Source organism: Oryctolagus cuniculus, chromosome 2 (assembly GCF_964237555.1).
Source record: "Oryctolagus cuniculus chromosome 2, mOryCun1.1, whole genome shotgun sequence".
Taxonomy (NCBI): domain Eukaryota; kingdom Metazoa; phylum Chordata; class Mammalia; order Lagomorpha; family Leporidae; genus Oryctolagus; species Oryctolagus cuniculus.
Window position 1 is genome coordinate 9,691,760 of NC_091433.1, and position 23,104 is coordinate 9,714,863.

Consider the following 23,104-nt stretch of genomic DNA (forward strand, 5'->3'; position numbering starts at 1 on the left):
ACTTAACAGGAAGATTAGTGCAAACATATCACATAAAAAAATTACATCCTGTCTGCATATCTGAGTTATCTTGTAAGTTAGCATTTAAAACCTCAAAACTCCTCATATTTATAAATCATTTAACATAGTGCCTGACACAAAGTAAGAACTCAAGGAGAGTGAACTATTTTTATTATCACTATTATTAATAGCAAGGAAAAATAGAGGACCAGGTTTCTTGACTTCTAACCAAATGCCCTTTCCGAATCCCAGGAGGCCTCTCATGTTAGAAATGCATTTAGTCTAAGAATACAATGTCATGGGTGGCTGCCAGCATTATTAAAATTGGCACACTAGATTCCTGGTGCTGTAAGATCTGAGACACTTCAAATCACCTGCTTGCAAAACAAAGTACTGAAAAACAAAACAATTTCTTCCTAGACTGACCTTTAAATCCACACATGCTGCCTCTACAGTGCAGACCTGGCTGGTAAGCACCCTGGTGTTCTTATAAAAGCTGCCTGATACAGCTTGCTAGCAGGATGCTCAGGATACTGTCATGGGAGAAAGTCAGCATTGAGAGCCCGAGTTTTATGTGAATGCACTCCCATCACTGAAAAGACTTAATGAAGCTACACTTGAGCTACATTCCTGCCTAATGAATCAACTGAGAAAATAAAGGCTAAAAATACTTCTAGGCTATGGTTTAGTAACTTTCACAGAACAGACAATTGGAAAAAAATAGATTTTCTTAAGACAACAGTGTCTTGGGAGCAACCACAGTAACCAAATAAAAGCCAGATTATTACAGAGAGGACAGAAGATAATAGTGAAAGGTTAAGTATCTAATTAAATCTATTTTCTAGACATGAATTCCCAGGATACACTTGTTGTTCCTACTCACGAAATATTTTTTAAAGGTTACTCGATCTCTAAGGAAACTTCCTCTTGATATTAATAATTCACTGAATGACAAGAGGCATCTAAAAATGTTTATGACCACAGATCTGACAGAATCACGTCTAATCTAAACAGGACCCACGCATACATTCCCTCTACAGGTAATATGCACTCTGGGCATAAACGTGCAGTGGATCAGAGAGTTGTTCATGAAGCAACAATGGTGATTTCTTTGCTTTGCTTATCACCATGTATTTATTCATCCACTATGGTCCAAGAACTATGCTAGGTACTGAGTAAAGAAGACAACTTTAGTTCTACTTGCATGGAAGTCGTGATCCTGTGGAGGGGAAAGAAAACATCAAATACTGACGTGGACCTCCCTACTGGGTGTATGTCCAAAGGAAATGAAATCAGCACATGCCGAAGACAACTGTACTCCCATTTTTATTGAAGTACTTTTCACAATAGCCAAGAGATGCAATCAAGTGTCTATTAGTCAATGAATAGATAAGGAAGATGTCTTCTGTAGGCATGGTGAAATACTATAGAGCCATAAAAATGGTGAAATCCTGCCATGTGCAAAAACATAGATGGAACTGGAAGACATGGTGTTAAGTGGAAATGTCAGACATAGAAGGACAAATAACACAAGACTTCACACCAACATGGAATCTAAAAAAGTTGATCTCACAAAAGATGAGAGTATTATATTAGTAACCAGGGCCTGGGGAAAATAGTAGAATGGAGGAGATGTAGAAATATTGGCTAAAGGGTGCTGAATGACAGGAAAAATAAGTTCTGATGTTCTATTGTACAGTAGGATAAGTACAGATGATGATAATATGATGTTTATTTCCAAAAAGCTGTAAGAAAGAATGGCAAATGTTTTTCATTACAAAAAGTGTTTGAGTGAATTGATATTTTCACCCTGGTTTAAATATTTCCTATTGAATACATGTATCAAATATCACATGGTATCCCCCAATAAATATATTTTTCATGGATCACTAAAATAATTTTAAAATAATAATTGTATAGAGTAAATTCATTTGACTGGGTTATTTTAAAACTCTTCTCCTCTAATTCAGAAATTCTTTCCTCCACTGTGATTATTACTTACAGCTCTTACCTGTATTCCTGGGGAACTATGATCTTTTTAATTTTTATTTGTTGAACTCTTTATGTAGAGAAGCATTAAGCCTTTGACTATAATGTAAATGGGCCATCAAAGAAGGAGGTACCTTTCTCTGAAGGGAGGAGAGAACTTCAACTTTAACTATGACCTTGTCTAAATAAGATCAAAGTTGGTAAACTCAAGAGGCTACCATAGCCTTGGCAACTCGTGACAAGAGCCTAGGGTGATTACTGACGCCACAAACAAGAGAGTCAATTGTTAAATCAACAACAGGAGTCACTGTGCACTCACTCCCCATGTAAGATCTCTGTCCTTGATGTGTTATACTATGTGAATTAACGGTATAACTACCACTCAAACAGTACTTTATACTTTGTGTTTCTGTGTGGGTGAAAACTGTTGAAATCTTTACTTAGTATATACTAAATTGATCTTCTGTATATAAAGATAATTGAAACTGAATCTTGATGTGAACAGGATGGGAGAGGGAGAGGAACATGGGATGGTTGCGGGTGGGAGGGAGGTTATGGGGGAAAAAGCAGCTATAAATCAAAAGCTATACTTTGGAAATTTATATTTATTACATAAAAGTTAAAAAGAATAAAAAAGAAAGAAAAAGAAGATGAAGAATAAGAAGGCTGAGGAGGAGGAAGAAGGAGGAGAAGAAGAAGAAGAAGAAGAAAGAGAAGGAAAGAAGGGGGCAGAGGAAGAAAAGTGCAAGAGGAGGAGGATAGTGAACAGGAGGAGGAAGAGACTCAGGTCTATGAGGACAGAAAAATGGAAACAAACTCTTCATTACTAAATAAAAAGCACAAATTTATATTCCTGGGTCTACTCACCCAATATTGCAGAAAAACAATCCAAGCATTCTCTATTTCTTTTCCAATATTCTGTTCATTAAGGTGAACAATACACATTACAAAGAGTTTTAGAAAATAATAACTATATAAAATTAGTTGAAATAGATTGGGCATTTTATTCCAGGGTCTGTAATCAGTACTGCACATATATTGTCCAATGTAATTTTCCCACTTGAAATGTGTATCAAAGAATAATAAAGAATATGCTACAAAGGAACGAAACATGAAGCGATGATAGCACACAGTAGGGAGTTTTAGCCAATTTTAGAGATCAGGGAGGGAAAAATGAATGGAGAGCATCTGGTAACGTTTAAATAACCAGTTTCCAGGTTACAGTGTGTTGTGTAGCAATTGCTCATTTCTGGGATATGAATACTGTTATCATGCTACTAATGTGAGATCACTGAAGATGGAGTTGGAAAGAGATGTGCACAATCACATCTCATGAACACATGCAATCTTGCTCCAGCATATCATGGCACTAAACTAATATTTATCTAGAGAAAACAAGCAGCCTATTGACTGGGTCCTGAATTCATCTACTAGCAAAATACCATAGACTGGGTAACTTAAACAAAAGGCATTTACTGTCTCACAGTTCTGGAGGCTAGAAGTACATGATCAAGGTGACAGAAAGCTGATCACTAATGAGAACTCTATGACTTCCACATGGTCATGTTCTTGTCTCACATTAATGCTTCCTGTTTTCACTTATAGGGAGAGAAGTATCTGGTGTCCCCCTATATTATTATAAGGACAGAAATTCTTAGATTTACTGGTGCCCCATCTTTTTATGGTTTAACCTTAATTACTTCCCTTGATGCTCTATAACCAAATACTACCATGCTGGGGTTTGAATTTCAACATACGTCTTTGGGTATACACAATGAAGTGCATAATGAGTCCTGTAGTCTCCCTTTGTGCATTAAGTGTAGGCATCAATCTTCTGACTCATGAATTTTGAGCTAGCAGGTTTCATGTCAGGATTGAAGTTTCCTTAGTGTCACCAGAAGGTATCCAGCTAGGCATAAATGCACAGCCAAAATCTACCCATGGAATAGGTATATATACCTTACCTGTATAAATAACCTGAAATTTCTTATAAGCAATTATCTGTAGCTGCTAAATACAAAAAGCCAAGCATGGGCTGCACAAGAACAAAATAAACAACCTGGATACCAAGGGAGTCATGAAAGACTGAAGAATTGGGCCTCTGAAAGCAGCTTAGTGGTTGTTCTTAAAGTGACCTGAGACAAGAATTACAAAATCTTAAAGAAAGAAATAGAAGAGGATACCAAAAAATGGAAAAATCTTCCATGCTCATGGATTAGAAGAATCAACATCATCAAAATGTCCATTCTCCCAAAAGCAATTTATAGATTCAATGAGATACCAATCAAGATACCAAAGACATTCTTCTCAGATCTAGAAAAAATGATGCTGAAATTCATATGGAGGCACAAGAGACCTCAAATAGCTAAAGCAGTTTTGTACAACAAAAACAAAGCTGGAGGCATCACAATACCAGATTTCAGGACATACTACAGGGCAGTTGTAATCAAAACAGCATGGTACTGGTACAGAAACAGATGGATAGACCAATGGAACAGAATTGAAACACCAGAAATCAACCCAAACATCTACAGCCAACTTATATTTGACCAAGGATCTAAAACCAATTCCTGGAGCAAGGACAGTCTATTCAATAAATGGTGCTGGGAAAATTGGATTTCCACGTGCAGAAGCATGAAGCAAGACCCCTACCTTTCACCTTACACAAAAATCCACTCAACGTGGATTAAAGGCCTAAATCTATGACCCGACACCTTCAAATTATTAGAGAATATTGGAGAAACCCTTCAAGATATTGGCACCAGCAAAGACTTCCTGGAAAAGATCCTGGAAGCACAGGCAGTCAAAGCCAAAATGAACTATTGGGATTGCATCCAATTGAGAAGTTTCTGTACTGCAAAAGAAACAGTCAGGAGAGTGAAGAGACAACCGACAGAATGGGAAAAAATATTCGCAAACTATGCTACAAAAAAAGGATTATTAACCAGAATCTACAAAGGATCAAGAAACTCCACAACAACAAAACAAACAACCCACTTAAGAGATGGGCCAAGGACCTCAATAGACATTTTTCAAAAGAGGAAATCCAAATGGCCAACAGGCACATGAAAAAACATTCAAGATCATTAGCAATCAGGGAAATGCAAATCAAAACCACAATGAGGTTCCACCTCACCCCGGTGAGAATGCCTTACATTCAGAAATCTACCAACAATAGATGCTGGTGAGGATGTGGGGAAAAAGGGACAGTAACCCACTGTTGGTGGGAATGCAAACTGGTAAAGCCACTATGGAAGTCAGTCTGGAGATCCCTCAGAAACCTGAATATAACCCTACCATTCAACCCAGCAATCCCACTCCTTGGAATTCACCCAAAGGAAATTAAATTGGCAAACAAAAAAACGGTCTGCACCTTAATGTTTATTGCAGCTCAATTCACAATAGCTAATCAACCTAAATGCCCATCAACAGTAGACTAGATAAAGAAATTATGGGATATGTACTCTATAGAATACTAAACAGCAGTAAAAAACAATGAAATCTGGTCATTTGCAACAAAATGGAGGAATCTGGAACACATTATGCTGAGTGAAATAAGCCAGTCCCAAAGGGACAAATATCATATGTTCTCCCTGATTGGTGACAACAAACTGAGCACCAACCAGGAAACCTGTTAAAGTGAAATGAACACTATGAGAAATGGTGTCTTGATCAGCCCTTGCCCTGACTGTTGATGAACAACTTAATACATTATTCTTCTTAGTAATTTTTGTTTGTTCTACTTAATACTATTGGTTGAATTCTGTAATTAATACACAATTATTCTTAAATGTTGAAACTTAAATAAGTGTTGAAACTTAAGTGTTGAAACTGTTAAATATAAGAGTGGGAATAAGAGAGGGAAGAGATGTACAGTTTGGGACATGCTCAAGCTGACTTGCCCCAAACAGTAGAGTTAGAAACATACAGGGGATTCCAATTCAATCCCATCAAGGTGGCGTGTACCAATGCCATCTCACTAGTCCAAGTGATCAATTTCTGTTCACAATTGATCATAATGATAGGACTAAGAACCAAAGGGATCACATAAACAAGACTAGTGTCTGCAAATACTAACTGATAGAATAAAAAAGGGAGAGAACGATCCAACATGGGAAGTGAGATACACAGCAGACCCATAGAATGGCAGATGTCCTAAATAGCACTCTGGCCTCAGAATCAGCCCTTAAGGCATGCATATCCGGCTGAAAAGCCCATGAGAGTATTTCAGGCATGGAAAGCCAAGACACTCTGGGGAAAAAAAAATGACCTAAATGAAAGATCTCCGCGCGTGAGATCCCAGTGGAAAGAGCAGGTCATCAAAGAAGGAGGTACCTTTCTCTGAAGGGAGAACTTCCACTCTGACTACGATCTTGTCTAAATATGATCAGAGTTGGTGAACTCAAAAGGCTTCCATAGCCTTGGCAAGTCATGACAAGAGCCTAGGGTGATTACTGATGCCATAAACAAGAGTGTCAATTTGTTAAGTCAACAACAGGAGTCACTGTGCACTTACTCCTCATGTAGGATCTCTGTCCTTAATGTGCTGTACATTGTGATTTAATGCTATAACTAGTACTCAAACAGTATTTTTCACTTTGTGTTTCTATGTGGGTGCAAACTGTTGAAATCTTTACTTAATATATGCTAAACTGACCTTCTGTATATAAAGAGAATTGATAATGAATCTTGATGTGAATGGAAGGGGAGAGGGAGCGGGAAATGGGAGGGCTTTGGGTGGGAAGGAAGTTACGGGGAGGGAGAAGCCATTGTAATCCATAAGCTGTACTTTGGAAATTTATATTCATTAAATGAAAGTTAAGAAAAAAAGTGACCTGAGAAATACTTTGTCTCCTGGCCATGTGGCAAGAAGGAACCGAAGAAAAATTCCACACTTTCTTATTCTTGAACTCTGGACCCAGATCTGCCAAGAATGACTTATGATATATTGACTATATCCCTTTATTTGATTCTATCTCCATTATAGAATAAGGGGCGTTGGCCCTGGCTATCACATAGGGAATTACTAAAAATTGCAAAAGGGAAGGTTTGCTCCAAAAATGGGTAATTTATATCAGAAGCCATGACTGAGCACTTGTCTAAGATCATGTCCAGTGTTCTTATAGCACATGCTGTACTTCTACAAGTGAAGAGAAGAAAGTTATGTATGCTAAGGAGAGACTAATTCCAAGTGGCAATATGGCAGACTGTGCATAGTATAAGCTCTGAGGTCAGGCTGTAGCTTTATTTTGCAGTCTCTGTTTTCTCACTGGTAAAAAATGAATACTGTCTTTTGCATACCATATACATAAGTTATAAGGGTATGTCAAAGGTGGAAATAAAAGATAAGTCTATTCTGGCACAATTTTTTGAAAGCCTTGGCTAGTTATTTCCTAATAAGTATTTCTATGAACTTTTCCAAGGCTGTAGATAAATATGAACAACTTCTCATATCAATTTATTAATTAAATAATAGAATTCATTTAAAATATAAGTGAAAGTGAGCTCTTTCACATTCCTCCTCAAAATTTCTTTTTTTATTTTTGTTTTTAATTTTTTTTTTTTTTTGACAGGCAGAGTGGACAGTGAGAGAGAGAGACAGAGAGAAAGGTCTTCCTTTTTGCCGTTGGTTCACCCTCCAATGGCAGCCGCGGCCTGCGCGCTGCGGCCGGCGCACCGCGCTAATCTGATGGCAGGAGCCAGGAGCCAGGTGCTTTTCCTGGTCTCCCATGGGGTACAGGGCCCAAGCACCTGGGCCATCCTCCACTGCACTCCTGGGCCACAGCAGAGAGCTGGCCTGGAAGAGGGGCAACCAGGACAGAATCCGGCGCCCCGACCGGGACTAGAACCCGGTGTGCCGGCGCCGCTAGGCGGAGGATTAGCCTAGTGAGGCGCGGCGCCGGCCTCCTCCTCAAAATTTGAGAGTAACTTTCCCATAAAATGGAGGAAGAGAAAAATCCTGACACTGTGCTGAAGGAAGTGTGGAATGACATAATGTCTGGTTTGCTTTGAAATTCTTCACAGAGAAAGAAAAAAATGGGAAAGCGCATTTAGATAAAATTAAAGTGACAAGGCCGGCGCCGCGGCTCACTAGGCTAATCCTCCACCTTGCGGTGCCGGCACACCGGGTTCTAGTCCCGGTCGGGGCGCCGGATTCTGTCCCGGTTGCCCCTCTTCCAGGCCAGCCCTCTGCTGTGGCCAGGGAGTGCAGTGGAGGATGGCCCAGGTGCTTGGGCCCTGCACCCCATGGGAGACCAGGAAAAGCACCTGGCTCCTGGCTCCTGCCATCGGATCAGCGCGGTGCGCCGGCTGCAGCGCGCCGGCCTCGGCGGCCATTGGAGGGTGAACCAACGGCAAAGGAAGACCTTTCTCTCTGTCTCTCTCTCTCTCACTGTCCACTCTGCCTGTCAAAAAATAAAAAAAAAAATAAAAAAATTAAAGTGACAAGTTCTTCAACTGTAAAATCTATGAATACATGTGGGTTCTTGTACTATTCCTTTTACTTTTTTGTATTTCTGAAACTTTTCATAATGAGATGGTTTCACAGTAATCTAAAAACAAAAGAAGAAACACAAAGTACTTCAAAAAGGTTGTGGAAATATATTTAAAATACAATTTTATTCTAACATAAAAGAATTTTGAAATCCATGGAACCTAGGACAGTCTCTAATGCTTAAGCAGACTGTATAACAAAATGTGATAAACAGTGCTGTAGAATTCTGTGCTTACAGAAAAGGCTTTCCTGGGAACACCTGAGATTCTGCATGTGAAGGACCTTTCAGAGAACTGCTTTCGGTATAAACTTCTGCAAGTGGCTTTAGTTCCTCACCAACATATCCTGCTATAATGATAGGAAAAATCTAAGACCTGTTGATCCAATAATCTCTGTGTTGTCCCCCCAAGGAATCCATAAAAGAGTGTTACTAATCGCACATCAATATGCCTAGTATGTACTATGCACTGGTCTAACAATCAGCAAACATAACAGACACATCCTTACCTTCTGCTACAACAGAAGACAGGGATACCAACGTCCTAATTGTTAAATGTTTGCCATAAGATTTGCTTCATGGGGAGATACAGCAAGACAGCATCTCACTAAGATGCTCCAGCAACCTCTCCACAGAGACACCAATTTAAACAGCTATTGCACTAAAAGTCACCGTCACAAGAGAAAAAAAAAAAAACCCACAGGTGAGAGACCACAGTGCCTAGTTTTGTTACAATAACAACAAAAGATACATTGAGTAAGACAAAAGAAGAGTTTCTATGTCCCCCACACCCAGTTCAAGGTATCACAGTATGGGAAAAGCCACCTCCTACTTAGAGACGGGACAGGGAATAAAGTCCAGACCTCAGACTTGAATCCAGTACCAGCTCTGCTATGGTGAAAATTCAAGCAGGTTAGGGTACCACAGCTTCTGCCCTCAAGCTAGTACTTGCACACTGAGTCACTGACCAAGAGATTATCTGCACCACCACTCTAACCTCTATCAGACAATGGGTAAAAATTGCAGCTTCTGGGAGTCACATGAGAATGTGAACTTAGGGATTCACCTTGAAGCTCAGAGCTGAGATGGCTATGGTGGGACCCAGCACCCCAGGCCTCCGTCTTCAGGACAGTGCTCACAGATCAGGCAGAGCCCTGAGCCCCGGTAGAGTGATTCCTTTGGACTGTATCACTGCCAGCATGGCACAGGCCTCATGTATACTCTGAGACTGTGCAGAGCCCAGAGACTGTGAATTAGGGTCTGCCCCAATTTAGTGTCTGCCTGGGTGACGGAGGGACTCTCTACACAATGTCTTCTCCAACATCAGACAGTGAGGAATAGAATTTCAACCACAGAGGACTAGGATAGGAAAATGAGTTTAAGGATTTGACTTGAAGCTAGGGTTTATACCAGAAGTGAGACCCAGCATCAGAAAGAGTAGAAGCCCCTAGTCCCAAACCAGTAGATGCAGAGTCTCTAGACCTGCCCTAGAATTAGATGTAGACCTCTACCTTAGTGGGATAGGTAAGTTCTTCAGCCTGAATCTTACCCAGCCTTGGAGGACGTGGCATGCATCACCTAAACATCACAGAACCCTGGAGCAATGAAATTCAGGTGCAACCCAGCTTAGTGTCAGTCTAGGTATTTAGGTATCTGAGGGATTGAGGGACTGCTTTAATCACCCTTCCTCTAACATTAGGGAGAAAGCCAAAAAAAAAAAAAAAAAAAAAAAAAAAGACTTCAGTCGCTGGGAGACAAACATGAAAGCAATCACAGGACTTTGTCTCGGATCTGGTATGGCTATCATTGGGTAGATACTAACGAGTGCTGTTGTCAGATCAGCACCTGAAGATAAAGGCCCCTCAACCAGCCCAGTCCCCAAGTGGCTGTGCCCCCCAGTAGGGTTTGTAGCTCAGTCAGTGTGACTTTGACTTGTGTTTGTAGTGGCTTGCAGTGGCAAGCTAATCTCGGCACCAGAAAGCCCATAGCAAAGTGAGCCTCAATCCTACCTCATGCTACGCTGGTCTTAGGGAGATGTAGATTCTGGGTGTGCTTTAGCATTGCAGTGTTGGTAGCTGCAGGATTGCTTGCTCCATGCCTTCCCAACACCGGGCAGAATAGCACAGACAGAGTAATTGTCCACTTGGGGGAAGAAGAGGTTGGTGGGTGCCAAGGCATTGCATAGAAACTTCAGACTGGCACTATGGAGTCTTGTTTGCCCCGGTGGACACTGCTCTGGTGTTATCATATACCTGACTGAACACTGGAGAATGACCATGACCATGACCTTGCCCCTGCCAATGTGCAGATCTCTGTGCCCCTCCAGGACTCTGGTCTAGCACTTCCTCAGTCTCAGGAACAGTGTATTGAGTGCCAACACCTTACAGTCTGGTACTGAGTATCAAAAGCAGTGCAGACCTGCTGGATTTAAGAGTGTCCCACGCCCTCACTGCTACTGCCATCAGTTACTGTGAAAAAGATAAAGGCAGACTATACCACATTTAGCTGGAAGCAAGCCAAAATAGCTTGCCAAACTAACACCTGGAAACACATCTTCAGGAAAAAAAAAGCCTCTTCCTATGAAATCCACTTGTTTAAAGTGATATAAACAGCTAATCTCCCAGGTGTGCAAACATCAACGTAGGGACACAGGAAGTATGAAAAACCAGGGCAATGAGGCCCCAAATGGGACACAACAAATTATTAGTAACAAAACCCTAAAGAAGAGGAGATTGGTGAAATATCTGAAGAGAATCTTTTAAAATTGATTATAAGAAAATATAGGCAATTGGACAGCCTTAGGAAATCAAAGAATGATATTAAGAGATAGAGGTTTGGGAAATGAATTGAACAGAAATCTGGGGAAATGAAGGACTCACTAGTTCTTCTAAGTCAAAGAAACGCAGTTGGAAACCTCCACCAAATACCAGATCAAGCAGAAGAAAGAATATCTGAACTACAAATAGGTCAGACAAGAAAACAGATGAAATGAACGGCATTCTCCAAGATCCGCAGGACACAACTAAACAAAATTTGATGGAGGGGATTCCCATCCACAAACTCATACGGGCATCGTACACGTGAGGCCCATAAAACCCAAAATAGGTATGACCAGAAAACGTCTTCACCATGGCACGTAATGGCAAACCATATTGTATACAGTACAACACTGATTCTAAAATTTGCGAGAGAAAACACCAGGTCACTTTTAAAGGAACTGCCATTAGATTAAGAGATTTTCAACAGAAACCTTAAAGGCTTTGAGGGAATGGAATGACATATTCCAAGTTCTGAAAGAAAATAACTGCCAATCCAGAACACCTTACCCAGTGAAGTTATCTTTCTGAATTATAAGATGTCTTAGGACTTTCCAAGACAAGCAGAAGCTGAAGGAACTCATCCCCACTAGAGGAGCCTCACAAAAGGTGATGAAAGGAGTCCCACAAACAGATGCAAAATACAGATGAAAACAATCATGAAAGCATGGGGAGGCATAAACCCCACCAGAAGCAGAACAAAGGGTACTGAAGATATACACAGAAAATTATTGAGGTTTTAAGTTACTGGATATTAACCCTTTGTCAAATAAGTGGCTTGGATGTTTCTTTGTTCTATTGATTGTTTCCCTTTCTGTGCAAAAAGTTCTGAGTTTAATGTAATCCCATTTGTCTAGTTTTGTTTTTGTTGCCTGTGCTTTGGGGATCTTATCTAAGAGGTATTAAAGCATTTACCCTATATTTTATTCTAGAATTTTCATTGCTTTGGATCTTAAATTTTGGCCTTTGATCCATCTTGAGTTGGTTTCTGTATATGGCAAGAGGTATGGATCTAATTCATTAATATATACATACATATATATATACATATATATATATATATATTCAATTTTGCCAGCATCACTCACTAAAGACATTATCCTTTCTCCAATGTATGGCCTGGGTACTTCTGTAAAGAATTAGTTGGTTGTATGTATGTGAATTAATTTCTGGGCTCTCTGTTCTGTTCCACTGATCTAGTGTTGGCTTTTATACTATTGCCATGCCGTTTTAATTACTATACCTTGTAGTATGCTTTCAAGTTAGTTATTTTGGTGCTTCCAGCTTGAGTCTTTTGCTCAGGATCATTTTAGCTATTGTGAATAATAACTTTGAATATAAGTGTACTAAATATTCCAATTAAAAATACAGACTTGTCATATGATATTCTGCCTACAAAAAATTCACTTCACTAGTAAAAACACACAGAGCGAAACTGAAAGAACAGAAAATGAATTCCATGTAAATAGAAGCCAAAAGCAAGCAGGAACTTTTATATTTACAGCAGAAAAAAATAGACTTTAAGAAAAAAAACTAAAAACAGACATGTCACTATGAAATGATCAAAAGATCAATTGAACAATAAGGTATGATGATACACTTAAAACTGATGTATCCAATTTCATAAAACAAACACATTATATCAACAGGGAAAGATGAACTTCAGTACAGTGGAGAACTTCAACAGCCCCCTTTCACCAATGGACAGATCATCCAGGCACAAACTCAAAGAAGAATTCAGAATTAAACTACACTGCAGATCAAGGGGACCTAAAATGTTTAAGAATGAATATTCCATCCAATAGATGCAGAATACACATTCATTTTACAGCACATAGAATATTCTTTAGCATATACCACATATTAGGCCATAACAAGTCTCAATATTAAAAAATCAAAATAATGCTGTGTATTACTTCTAACTACATTGGAATAAAACTGGAAATAGGCAATGAAACAAGTTGAAAATTGTACAAATAGACAGAAATTGAACATCTTGACCATAAATGAATGAGTTATTATATAAATCAAGTGGAATACTAAAAATTCCTTGAAATTAATGAAAAATGGAAATACAGCAAACTAAACCATGGGATACAGAAAAAAGAAGTGTTATAGGTGAAGCTTATAGCATTAAATATCAGCATCAAAAAGATGAGAGAGAGAGAAAGAAAGATTATACATTTCAAAGACCTAGAAAAGCAAAAGCAATCTAAATCTAAAATTAATAGAAAGTAATAATAAACAACAAAAAATAAATTAAATAGAAATCAAGATTGAAAAAGTTCAATTCAATTAAGTCTTTTTTCTAAGATAAAATCGATAAACTTTTATCTGAACTAAGAAGAAAGAAGACTCAAATCAACAGAATCAAAAATGCAAAAAGGAGCTATTACAATTTACACCACAGAAATACCAAGGACCACAAGAGACTGTCATAAACAACTATATATGTCAACAAATTTGAAAATCTAAAAGAAATTTATAAATTCTTGGATACATATAACTTACCAACAAAGAACCACAAAGACATAGAAAATCTGTACAGACTGATAATAAATACTGATATTATGTCAACAATCAGAAGTCTCTCCATAATTAACTTTCTGGTCCCAAATGTCTTTACTACTGAACTCTACCAAACTTTTAAGGGAGAGTTAACTACAATTTTTTTTTCAAACTATTCCAAAAAATTGAAAGGGAGGAAACCTTTCCAAACTCTTTCTATTGAAGGATAGATTCTACTGATTCCAAAATCCAACAAGGAGACAATAAGCCCTGCAATATCCCAGATAAAATATATAGTAAAATTCTCAGCAACATATCAAAATATTAGCAAATTGAATGCAGCAGAACAAAATCATTCATAATGATAAATAGGAGTTTATCTTAAAGATTCAGGGATGTTTCACAATATGCAAAAAAATGAATGACACACACCACATCATCATAATAAAGGATAAAAATCATACGATCATGCTAAGAATTATTTCATCAACTTAAACATCCATTCATAAGAACTATGTACAAACAAGGTATAGAAAGGGCGTACCTCAGCATAACAAAGACTGTATGTGACAAACCTACCACCATCATCATATTGAATGGAAAAATATCTGAAAGCATTTCTTTTAAGATCTGTAACCAGACAAGTGATGGCAACTCTCATGGCTCTTATTCAATATTGTATGGGAAATTTTAGCCAGAACCATTGGTCAAGAGAATAAATAAAAGGCATAAATAGAAAAGGAGAAAGCTAATTTATCCCTGTTTACAGACAGCATGATTCATGTAGATTAAAAACCTACACACTATACCAAGAGACTAATTCAGTAAAGTCATAAGATAAAAAGCAACAAGAAAGCTGGCAGCATTTTTACTCAAAAATATTTAACTTGCTGAGAGAGAAACTATAAGGTCAATTTTATTTATGAAAACTACAAAAATAGATTACAACAAATTTAGTCAATGATATAAAAGAACTCTATAATGAAAATTTCAACGTAATGATGAAAGTACTTGAAGACAATACACAAGAAATGCAAAGATCTCCCATACAATCCTCATCAAAATACTAATGGCATTTGCCACGTAACTGGAAAAATTATCCTAGGTGATCACAAAACACTCCCCATAAGCAATAAAATGAACAAAAAGAACAAACTAGAAGCATCACAATACCAGATTCCAAGTCATATTACAGAAACATTACAATCAAAACATCATAGTACTGGTGTAAAAACAGGCAATACAGGACAATCGAGCAGAATGGAAATCCCAGAAGTTAACCCATGGATCTTTGACAAAGTTGCCAAAAACATTTACTGAAGAAAAGTGGTGCTAGGAAAACTGGATATCTATATGCAGAAGACTGATGCTTGAACTCTGCCCACAACATACAAAAAATCAGTGGAAAATGGATCAAGATTTAAACTTAAAGCCTGAAACTATGAAGCCGCAAGTAGAAATCAAAGGAAAATACTTCAACCTATTGGCATAGATAATTTTTGGATGAGATACCAATATGGTAGGCAATAAAATAAAAATGGAACTATACCAAATTAACAAGCTTCTGTACAAAGTAATAGTCAACAAAATGAAGAGAAAACTGATAGAATGAGAGAAAATGTTTGCTAACTATTCATTTGATAAAGCATTAATATCCAGAATATAAAAACCACTGAAAAAACCCAATAACAAAAAATTCAACTAAAAATGGGTAAATGATATGAAGAGATCTTCCTCAAAACAATTTAACTGGCAAACAAATTTACAAAAAAAAAAAAAAGTTTGACATCATTAATCACGTTAAAAATCAATGCAGGGGCTGGCACTGTGGCTTAGCAGGTAAAGCCACTGCATGCAGTGCTGGCATCCCATATGGGCGCCAGTTTGAGGCCTGGCTGCTCTACTTCTGATCCAGCTCTCTTCTGTGGCCTGGGAAGCAATAGCAGATGGCCCAAGTTTTTGGGCCCCTGCACCTGCATGGGAAGACCTGGAGGAAGCTCCTGGCTCCTGGCTTCAGATTGTCACAGCTTTGGCCATTGTGGTCAACTGGGGAGTGAACCAGCAGATGGAAGTCCTTTCTCTCTCTCTCTCTCTGTCTCTCCTTCTCTCTGTGTGTAACTCTGACTTTCAAATAAATAAATAAATAAATCTTTTTAAAAAATCAATGCAAAATCAAAACCAAAACAGGGACCATCTCTATTCAGTTAAAATGACTATCATCAGCAACACAAAAAATAGTAAGTGCTGACACAGAGGAAAAGGAACTCTTAAAACTGCTACTATTGGGCCGGCGCCGCGGCTCACTAGGCTAATCCTCCGCCTAGCGGCGCCGGCACACCGGGTTCTAGTCCCGGTCGGGGCGCCGGATTCTGTCCCGGTTGCCCCTCTTCCAGGCCAGCCCTCTGCTGTGGCCCGGGAGTGCAGTGGAGGATGGCCCAGGTGCTTGGGCCCTGCACCCCATGGGAGACCAGGAAAAGCACCTGGCTCCTGGCTCCTGCCATCGGATCAGCGCGGTGCGCCGGCCGCAGCGCGCCGGCCGCGGCGGCCATTGGAGGGTGAACCAACGGCAAAAGGAAGACCTTTCTCTCTGTCTCTCTCTCTCACTGTCCACTCTGCCTGTCAAAAAAAAAAAAAAAACAAACAAACAAACAAAAAAAACTGCTACTATTAAACCCATCACAGAGAACAGCATGGAGATTTCTCAAAAAGCTGAAAGTCCTAAAATGTGATGCAACTATCCTACTTCTGAGTATATGCCCAAAGAAAATGAAATCAGGCTATGATAAAGAAATACCCACGTTCCCATGTTCATTGCAGCACTATTCACAGTAGCCAAGACAGGGAATCAATCCACATGCCTTAGATAAAGAAAATGTGTTCCATACACACAATGGAATATTGTTCAGCCAATCAAATCCTGTAACAAAATAGATAGAACTAAAATCAGAAAAAAGCCAGATAAAGAAAGACAAATAATATATATTTTTCTCCTGTGTGGATATTCAAAAAGAGAGTAGGTGATATGAATTTAGAATAGTGATTACTAGAGGTTGGGAATCTTGGGGCAAGAGAGGATAGAAGGAGTTGGGATAAAGGTTATGAAAACAGTCAGATAAAAGTGAGCAGTTCTAGTATTCCTTAGCACAGTGTGGGGAATATAGTTCACAGTAATACAAAATGTATTAAGAACTAGAAGAAAGGAGCTGGTAAGCTTTGAATAAGCACAGAAGCAAAACATAAAGAAGTGGACAATCTAGTCGTCTGTTTTGATTGGTTCATACAGTGACTATGTGCTGAAATATTGCAGTGTACCCAAAAACTGTACAAGTGTTATTGCAAGTTACCACAAAAAATTAAAAATTAAATAAAATATTTACTTCATGTATCAATTGTCTGTTGTAAGATTTCTTTTAAAGAAAAGATTTTGATAAAGACAAATTGATACCATTCATAAATAATTGGTCTATTCTAAGCCCTGCTTTTAAGATGAAAATTTTATGGCCCAAAGAGAGAGAAAAGCCTGAGGCAGCTGTGACAGGGCTGAAATCAGCACACAGGCTGCAGACCCCCGGGAGAAGGTTCTACTGCTCTCTCACGCTACTGGACTAGTGGGGTTTCGCAGATTAGCAGGAGGCAGAAAGGCAGGAATTGGGATCCCAGATGATCATTTACATTTTCCTGTACCCTTAGTCTCTTCTTCCATAATATGAGGATACATGTGGTTTGGGAAATCAAACGAGCCCAAGTATTTTATGCACAATCGTTAAGCTATAAAATATTACACAGCTGTTAACAGTTACAGTCTGAGTCCTCATGTCTTTTTATTTGTAATCCTCAAGGCAAAATAATTTAAAGATGGAGTAGTAATAGTGAAATAAAAGGAAAATAAAATGTGACATTAGTCCAGATTGTTATAGTGGAAGCAAAAAATAAAATCAAAACTATGTAGGTTGAATCTTGGCATTGCTATTTCATTTGTAATGTCAATTCAGAGAAGTCCCATGTTAGGGAGAATTGATTTCTAGAAAGCCAAACAGACCCTAAGTGATGTAACTTTTCCAAGTCTCCATTTCCACTTCTGTAAAAATGGAGATTTTAACACTGGAACCTATTTCATTGTGCTTAAAGCATATTGCACAAATTCTAGCACATGGTTGATGCTCAGTAATGGTTCTCTGTTTTTATTATAAAATATTGATAATAACTATTACATCAGAGAACACCCATGAGAATTAATTATAGAATAGGCTGCAAAAACAGCATTTACTGAACCATATTCTCAGGTACATGCTCTAAGTCCATTTCTCTAAGTCAGCGGCTCCAAAATGTTAATGCATGTCAGACCCTTCCAGAGATTCAGTTGTTTTTTGTTTTTTGTTTTTTTTTTTAAAAAAAAAAAACGCATCTTTAATTTTCCTCCTATGAAGAGGAATCTTGAAAATTTGACTTTTAATAAATAATCCCATTCCAAATAACATAAAGGGCAGATCAACGTTTCCTGAGTGGTTCAATCCTTTGTTACTCAATGGGTACTTCTTGTTCCACCAGCAGCAGCATCCACCCCTGACTTGCTGAATCAAAGACATCATTTTTAAAATTTTTGTTTCATCTGAAAGGCAGACATAGAGAGAGAGACAGAGAGATAGATATAGAGAGAGAGACAGAGAGAGAACCAGGATGTTGCATATACTGGTTCACTCTCCCTAAATAAACGCTGCAGGGCCAGGCTGAAGTTAGGAGCCCAGAAGTTGGTCCCCACACTGGCAGCCGGGACACAGCTATTTGAGTCATCACTGCTGTCTATTGTCGTATACATGAGCAGGAAGCCTGAATCAAAAGCAAAGCCAGGACTAGAACTCAGGCAGACCAATGTGGGATAGGGGTGATCCAAGCAGCATCTTAACTACTGTGTCAAACGCTTACCTCCAGAGACACTATTTTAACAAGATCCCCGCATGACTGCTGTGTGTACTGCAATGGGGAATTGTTGGGTTAAACTCTAACCTGGGAAGTTAATCAGTTCTATTGGGTCTCATCCACTTTTTTTCAAGAAATTATCTTTATCGCATTTCACTACAAATGACAGCATTATAAAAGAATGGCAGGAAAAGGTGGACATATTTAAATGTGATAACATCTGTACCGAATTACTATCAGGGGTTTCTTTATTATACAACTATTGTTGAATGTCTCTTATTTAAAAGACTGCATGGTAAATGAATTTTAGAATGAAAAAAATATTTTGGAAAAGTACCTATTTTCTGATCACTTTAATTTTAAAAAATGGGAATGAAAAATCGTAAGGAGTTTTTTCCACTAGCAACTAATTCAAAATTAAATTTGACATTCAACTATAGTAACTGTTAGCCTAGATATTGTGTATGTTATTCTCCCTCTCATTAGGATACTTGTGGCTTTTCTTTGCTCTTGTAAGTATTTTTCTAAACATCTTTGTAATTAATATACTGTAAAGTGCACAGTGCAATAGATTTGTGCATGAGATTGTGACTATGTAATCACCATCTAGAACAAAGTATAGAGTTTTTATTCCTATTCCATAGCTTATTTTGCACCTTTTTCCCCATCAGTACCCCCAAGCCTAACCTCATTATTCTGATTTCCGTCATCATAGTTTTGTCCATTTCTGGACTTCCTATTAAGTGAGCCCCATGCCCCATAGTATATAATCTTGCTGTCTGCCTTTCCTTTTTCAACGTAATGTCTTTAAAATCCACCCAGGCTGTTGTTGTGTGTAGTACTTTGTCCTGTTTCTGTGGATATGCCATTGCTTGAATATTTCACAATGTTTTTAATGATTTGTTTATTTATTTGAAAGGCAGAGTTACAAGTGGATAGGGGGAGACAGAGAGAGAAATCTTCCATCTGCTGGTTCACTCCCCAAATGGCCACAATGGCCAGAGTGGGCTGATCCAAAGCCAGGAGCCAGGAACTTCTTCCAGGTCTCCCAAATGGGTGCAGGGGCCCAAGGATTTGGGTCATCCTCCGCTGCTTTCCCAGGCGCATTAGCAGGGAGCTGGATCAGAAGTGGAGCTGCTGAGACTTGAACTGGCACCCATATGGGATGATGGCCCTTACAGGCGGTGGCTTTAGCTGCCACACCCAAAAACCAGCCCCATATCACAATATTTTATCCATAAATCTACTGATGGGTCTCTGGTCTTTTTATAGTTTGAGGGGATATTACCAAAAAAAAGGTGGCATGAACATCTGCATAATTATTTATTTAGGAATAAATTGTCCCTTTAATAATTGTGTGCATGAACAAATCCTTTCAGAGTATAGACAGGCTATTCATTAGACTTGAAAGGGAAGAGGAAATAGAAAAGGGACAGGAAGGAAGAATCACAAGAGAAAAAGAGAATAAAGGAGAAAAATAGATAATAGTATTTGAAGATCTGATTGTGCGGTTGTACGAGGGGAGAATGCAACTTTATCCATCTTCCATCCTGGAATGCTTCTACTTCAGCCTAGTCATTTCTTGAATCAGGAGGTTAGTTAATTCATCCAAAATATGAATTAATAGACCAGATGCCCTCAATGATCCTTTCTAGTTTGATAATCTAAGAATAAAAAAAGAAGTTTTTAACAATGAAGTGTCTGGCTGCTTGTAAAGGGACTACATTGAGGAGTCTTCTGTGGCTAATAGGCTCTGAGAGAGGAACTGCTTAACTTTTCCCTCCATAATTAATGGTTGTTCTTCATGCCAGGCTGATCTCTCTCTACATCTTCTGGCTCCTCTTCTCAGAATCCTGGATTCACTGACCACATGTCCAGTAGGGCAGGCTCACTCTGCCTCCCGGTGCAGGAACTCAGAGTGTCTATCTCTTCCTGATCCTGAATCCTGATGCAGCAATCCCTCTGGGTGGGGACTGGCCATCTGTTATCTCTCCTCTTTGCACCACAGGTGCTTGGGTGGCTAAATGTGCTCATGGAATTTGGTGCTCATCTACATGTTCATCATCCCACAGTCATGCTTTAGATCATGAGCCCTATTATTTAAATTTAGGGCAACAAGGTACCCTACTTCACCCCCCACTGTATTACATTCTTAATTCACAATCATCAGAGATTATACATTAGTGGTATCTAATTTTTAGCTATTAGTACATCATTGTCTTCCAGTAGAGGGTTTGCATGTTTGTTTCCTGATGGTTAACATTGCCTTAGTCCCAGAAGGGAGAAGGAAGAACCAGTGGTGTCATGAATCAGACTCCCTCTAGGGCATCAGAGAGGTCACAGAAATCCTGTACCCAGGGCTGCCAAAGATTGTGCCCAAAAAGTGTGTTGTTGAAACAAGGAGCCCTGGGGACAACTTTGGCATTTGCTGCAGCTGCCAGAGTGCCACACTCCACAAACACTGAGGCCACAAATCCCACAGGCACAGATCAGGAAGGTTGCTGGTGTTGGGAGCCAATGGGAATAAAAGCACCAGAGAGAGGCGGGAGCTCCAGGAACAGCTGCAGGAGGACCTGAGCACATCAGGGAAACACTGGTCTAGACACCTGCCCATGGCCCACCTGAACTTCCTCTTTACATAGTACATTTCAGTGCCCCGCACATCTTATTAGTTAGGGTTTCATTTGCCCTAAATAATAGATGTGAAAAAGAAATGTTTAGGATGATTAAGTCGCCTGCCCTAGCACACATCCTATATAGTGAAACCCACTTGAGAATTTGTCTGAATGCAAAACCCCTAATATGTTTGCTGTGATCACGAACATCCACTTATTCCTCTATAAGTGAAGAAACTAGTCTCAGACAGCCTTGGCCAGATGTAAGAACTGGTCCTGAAATTTGGGACTCATGACTCACCACTGCATCAGCTCCAGTCCTGCTGTCCTGTCTGTTTAGATCAGCCCTGAACAAACCCGAAGTGGCTTTCAAAGCATTTCCTGAAATGTCAGGAAGGAACTGTGTTGCCATTTCACTTTTATAGTAACTGGTACTGGAGTTGTAATGGCCTTGGTTTGAAGTCTAACTCTTCTGTTTAGAGCACAATATGGACAATTTACTTTGCTTTTCTGTGCCTTAGGATCCTCATCTATAAATTGGGGGAAAATAATTGTTCCTTTCTATGGGGTATAATGAAGTCTAAATGAGATAATCCATGCAATTAGTCTACCACCATATTGGACATGTAATAGCTGCACCATTAAGAGTAGCCACTGGCCAGCGCCGCGGCTCACTAGACTAATCCTCCACCTTGCGGCGCCAGCACACCAGGTACTAGTCCCGGTCGGGGCGCCAGATTCTGTCCCGGTTGCCCCTCTTCCAGGCCAGCTCTCTGCTATGGTCCGGGAGTGCAGTGGAGGATGGCCCAAGTGCTTGGGCCCTGTACCCCATGGGAGACCAGGAGAAGCACCTGGCTCCTGCCTTTGGATCAACACGATGTGCCAGCCATAGCGCGCCGGCCGCGGCTGCCATTGGAGGGTGAACCAACAACAAAAAGGAAGACCTTTCTCTCTGTCTCTCTCTCTCTCACTGTCCACTCTGCCTGTCAAAAAAAAAAAAAAAGTAGCCATTATTATGACTCCTGACTCATAGGCTGAAAACCGAATCCCATTTCCATTGGAACCCTGTAGACCTGGAAATGACATGGAGGACTTTGAAGTCTCCAGGGAGCTCACAGATCTATGCAGCTACACTGTCCTCGAGACTTGAACCAGACCTATGTTTTACATCAGACCAAAGGAACAACCCATGTCTTAGCTTTACAATCACCCAACAGATTAGTCATTACAACTGCCAGACTCTAAGCTGGGTCTCATGACTTCAAACCTGAAAAGAACGGATTACCTTCCTCACAGTTCAGTCATGGAAAGGGACATCAACGTAGGAAGATAGTACAGTGTTACAATTCTGCTGTGTCGAGGAAGAGGAGAGAACTAGTCAGTTTACTGAATTAGCCCCTCAGATAGGCATCTTGACTTCAGAAACAGAGAGATCCTCTGGGAGGAAGGGGAGAGGATGTTCCCAGATTGAAAATCAAGCCTAGAAACTTGGGAGCAAGGTTGAGGAACAGAGAGGATTCTTGACCCTGAGCAAGGCTCTTCTCTTCTCTGAGCCTCTGATACCTCCTCCGTAAAATGGGCAGATTAACTGTTCATGTTGCCAGAAATATTTAAAAGAAACTATTTTGGCATGTATCAAATTAAATAGTAACTTAATAATAGTGATAATATATTACAGGGTGCAGAACAGAGTGATTCCATTAAAATGTTTTCTGAATCAGATCTGGTTTAATTTGTCTTAAGAGCCCAAAAAAGTTAAAATAAAACA

At 39.4% G+C, this 23,104-nt stretch overlaps 1 long non-coding RNA gene across 1 annotated transcript in view; it reads right to left on the minus strand.

Annotated features, from left to right (window-relative positions):
* The window catches only part of LOC138843254 (uncharacterized), a 146,160-nt gene that overhangs the window by 108,379 nt on the left and 14,677 nt on the right, over positions 1 to 23,104 (minus strand). The window lies entirely within an intron of this gene.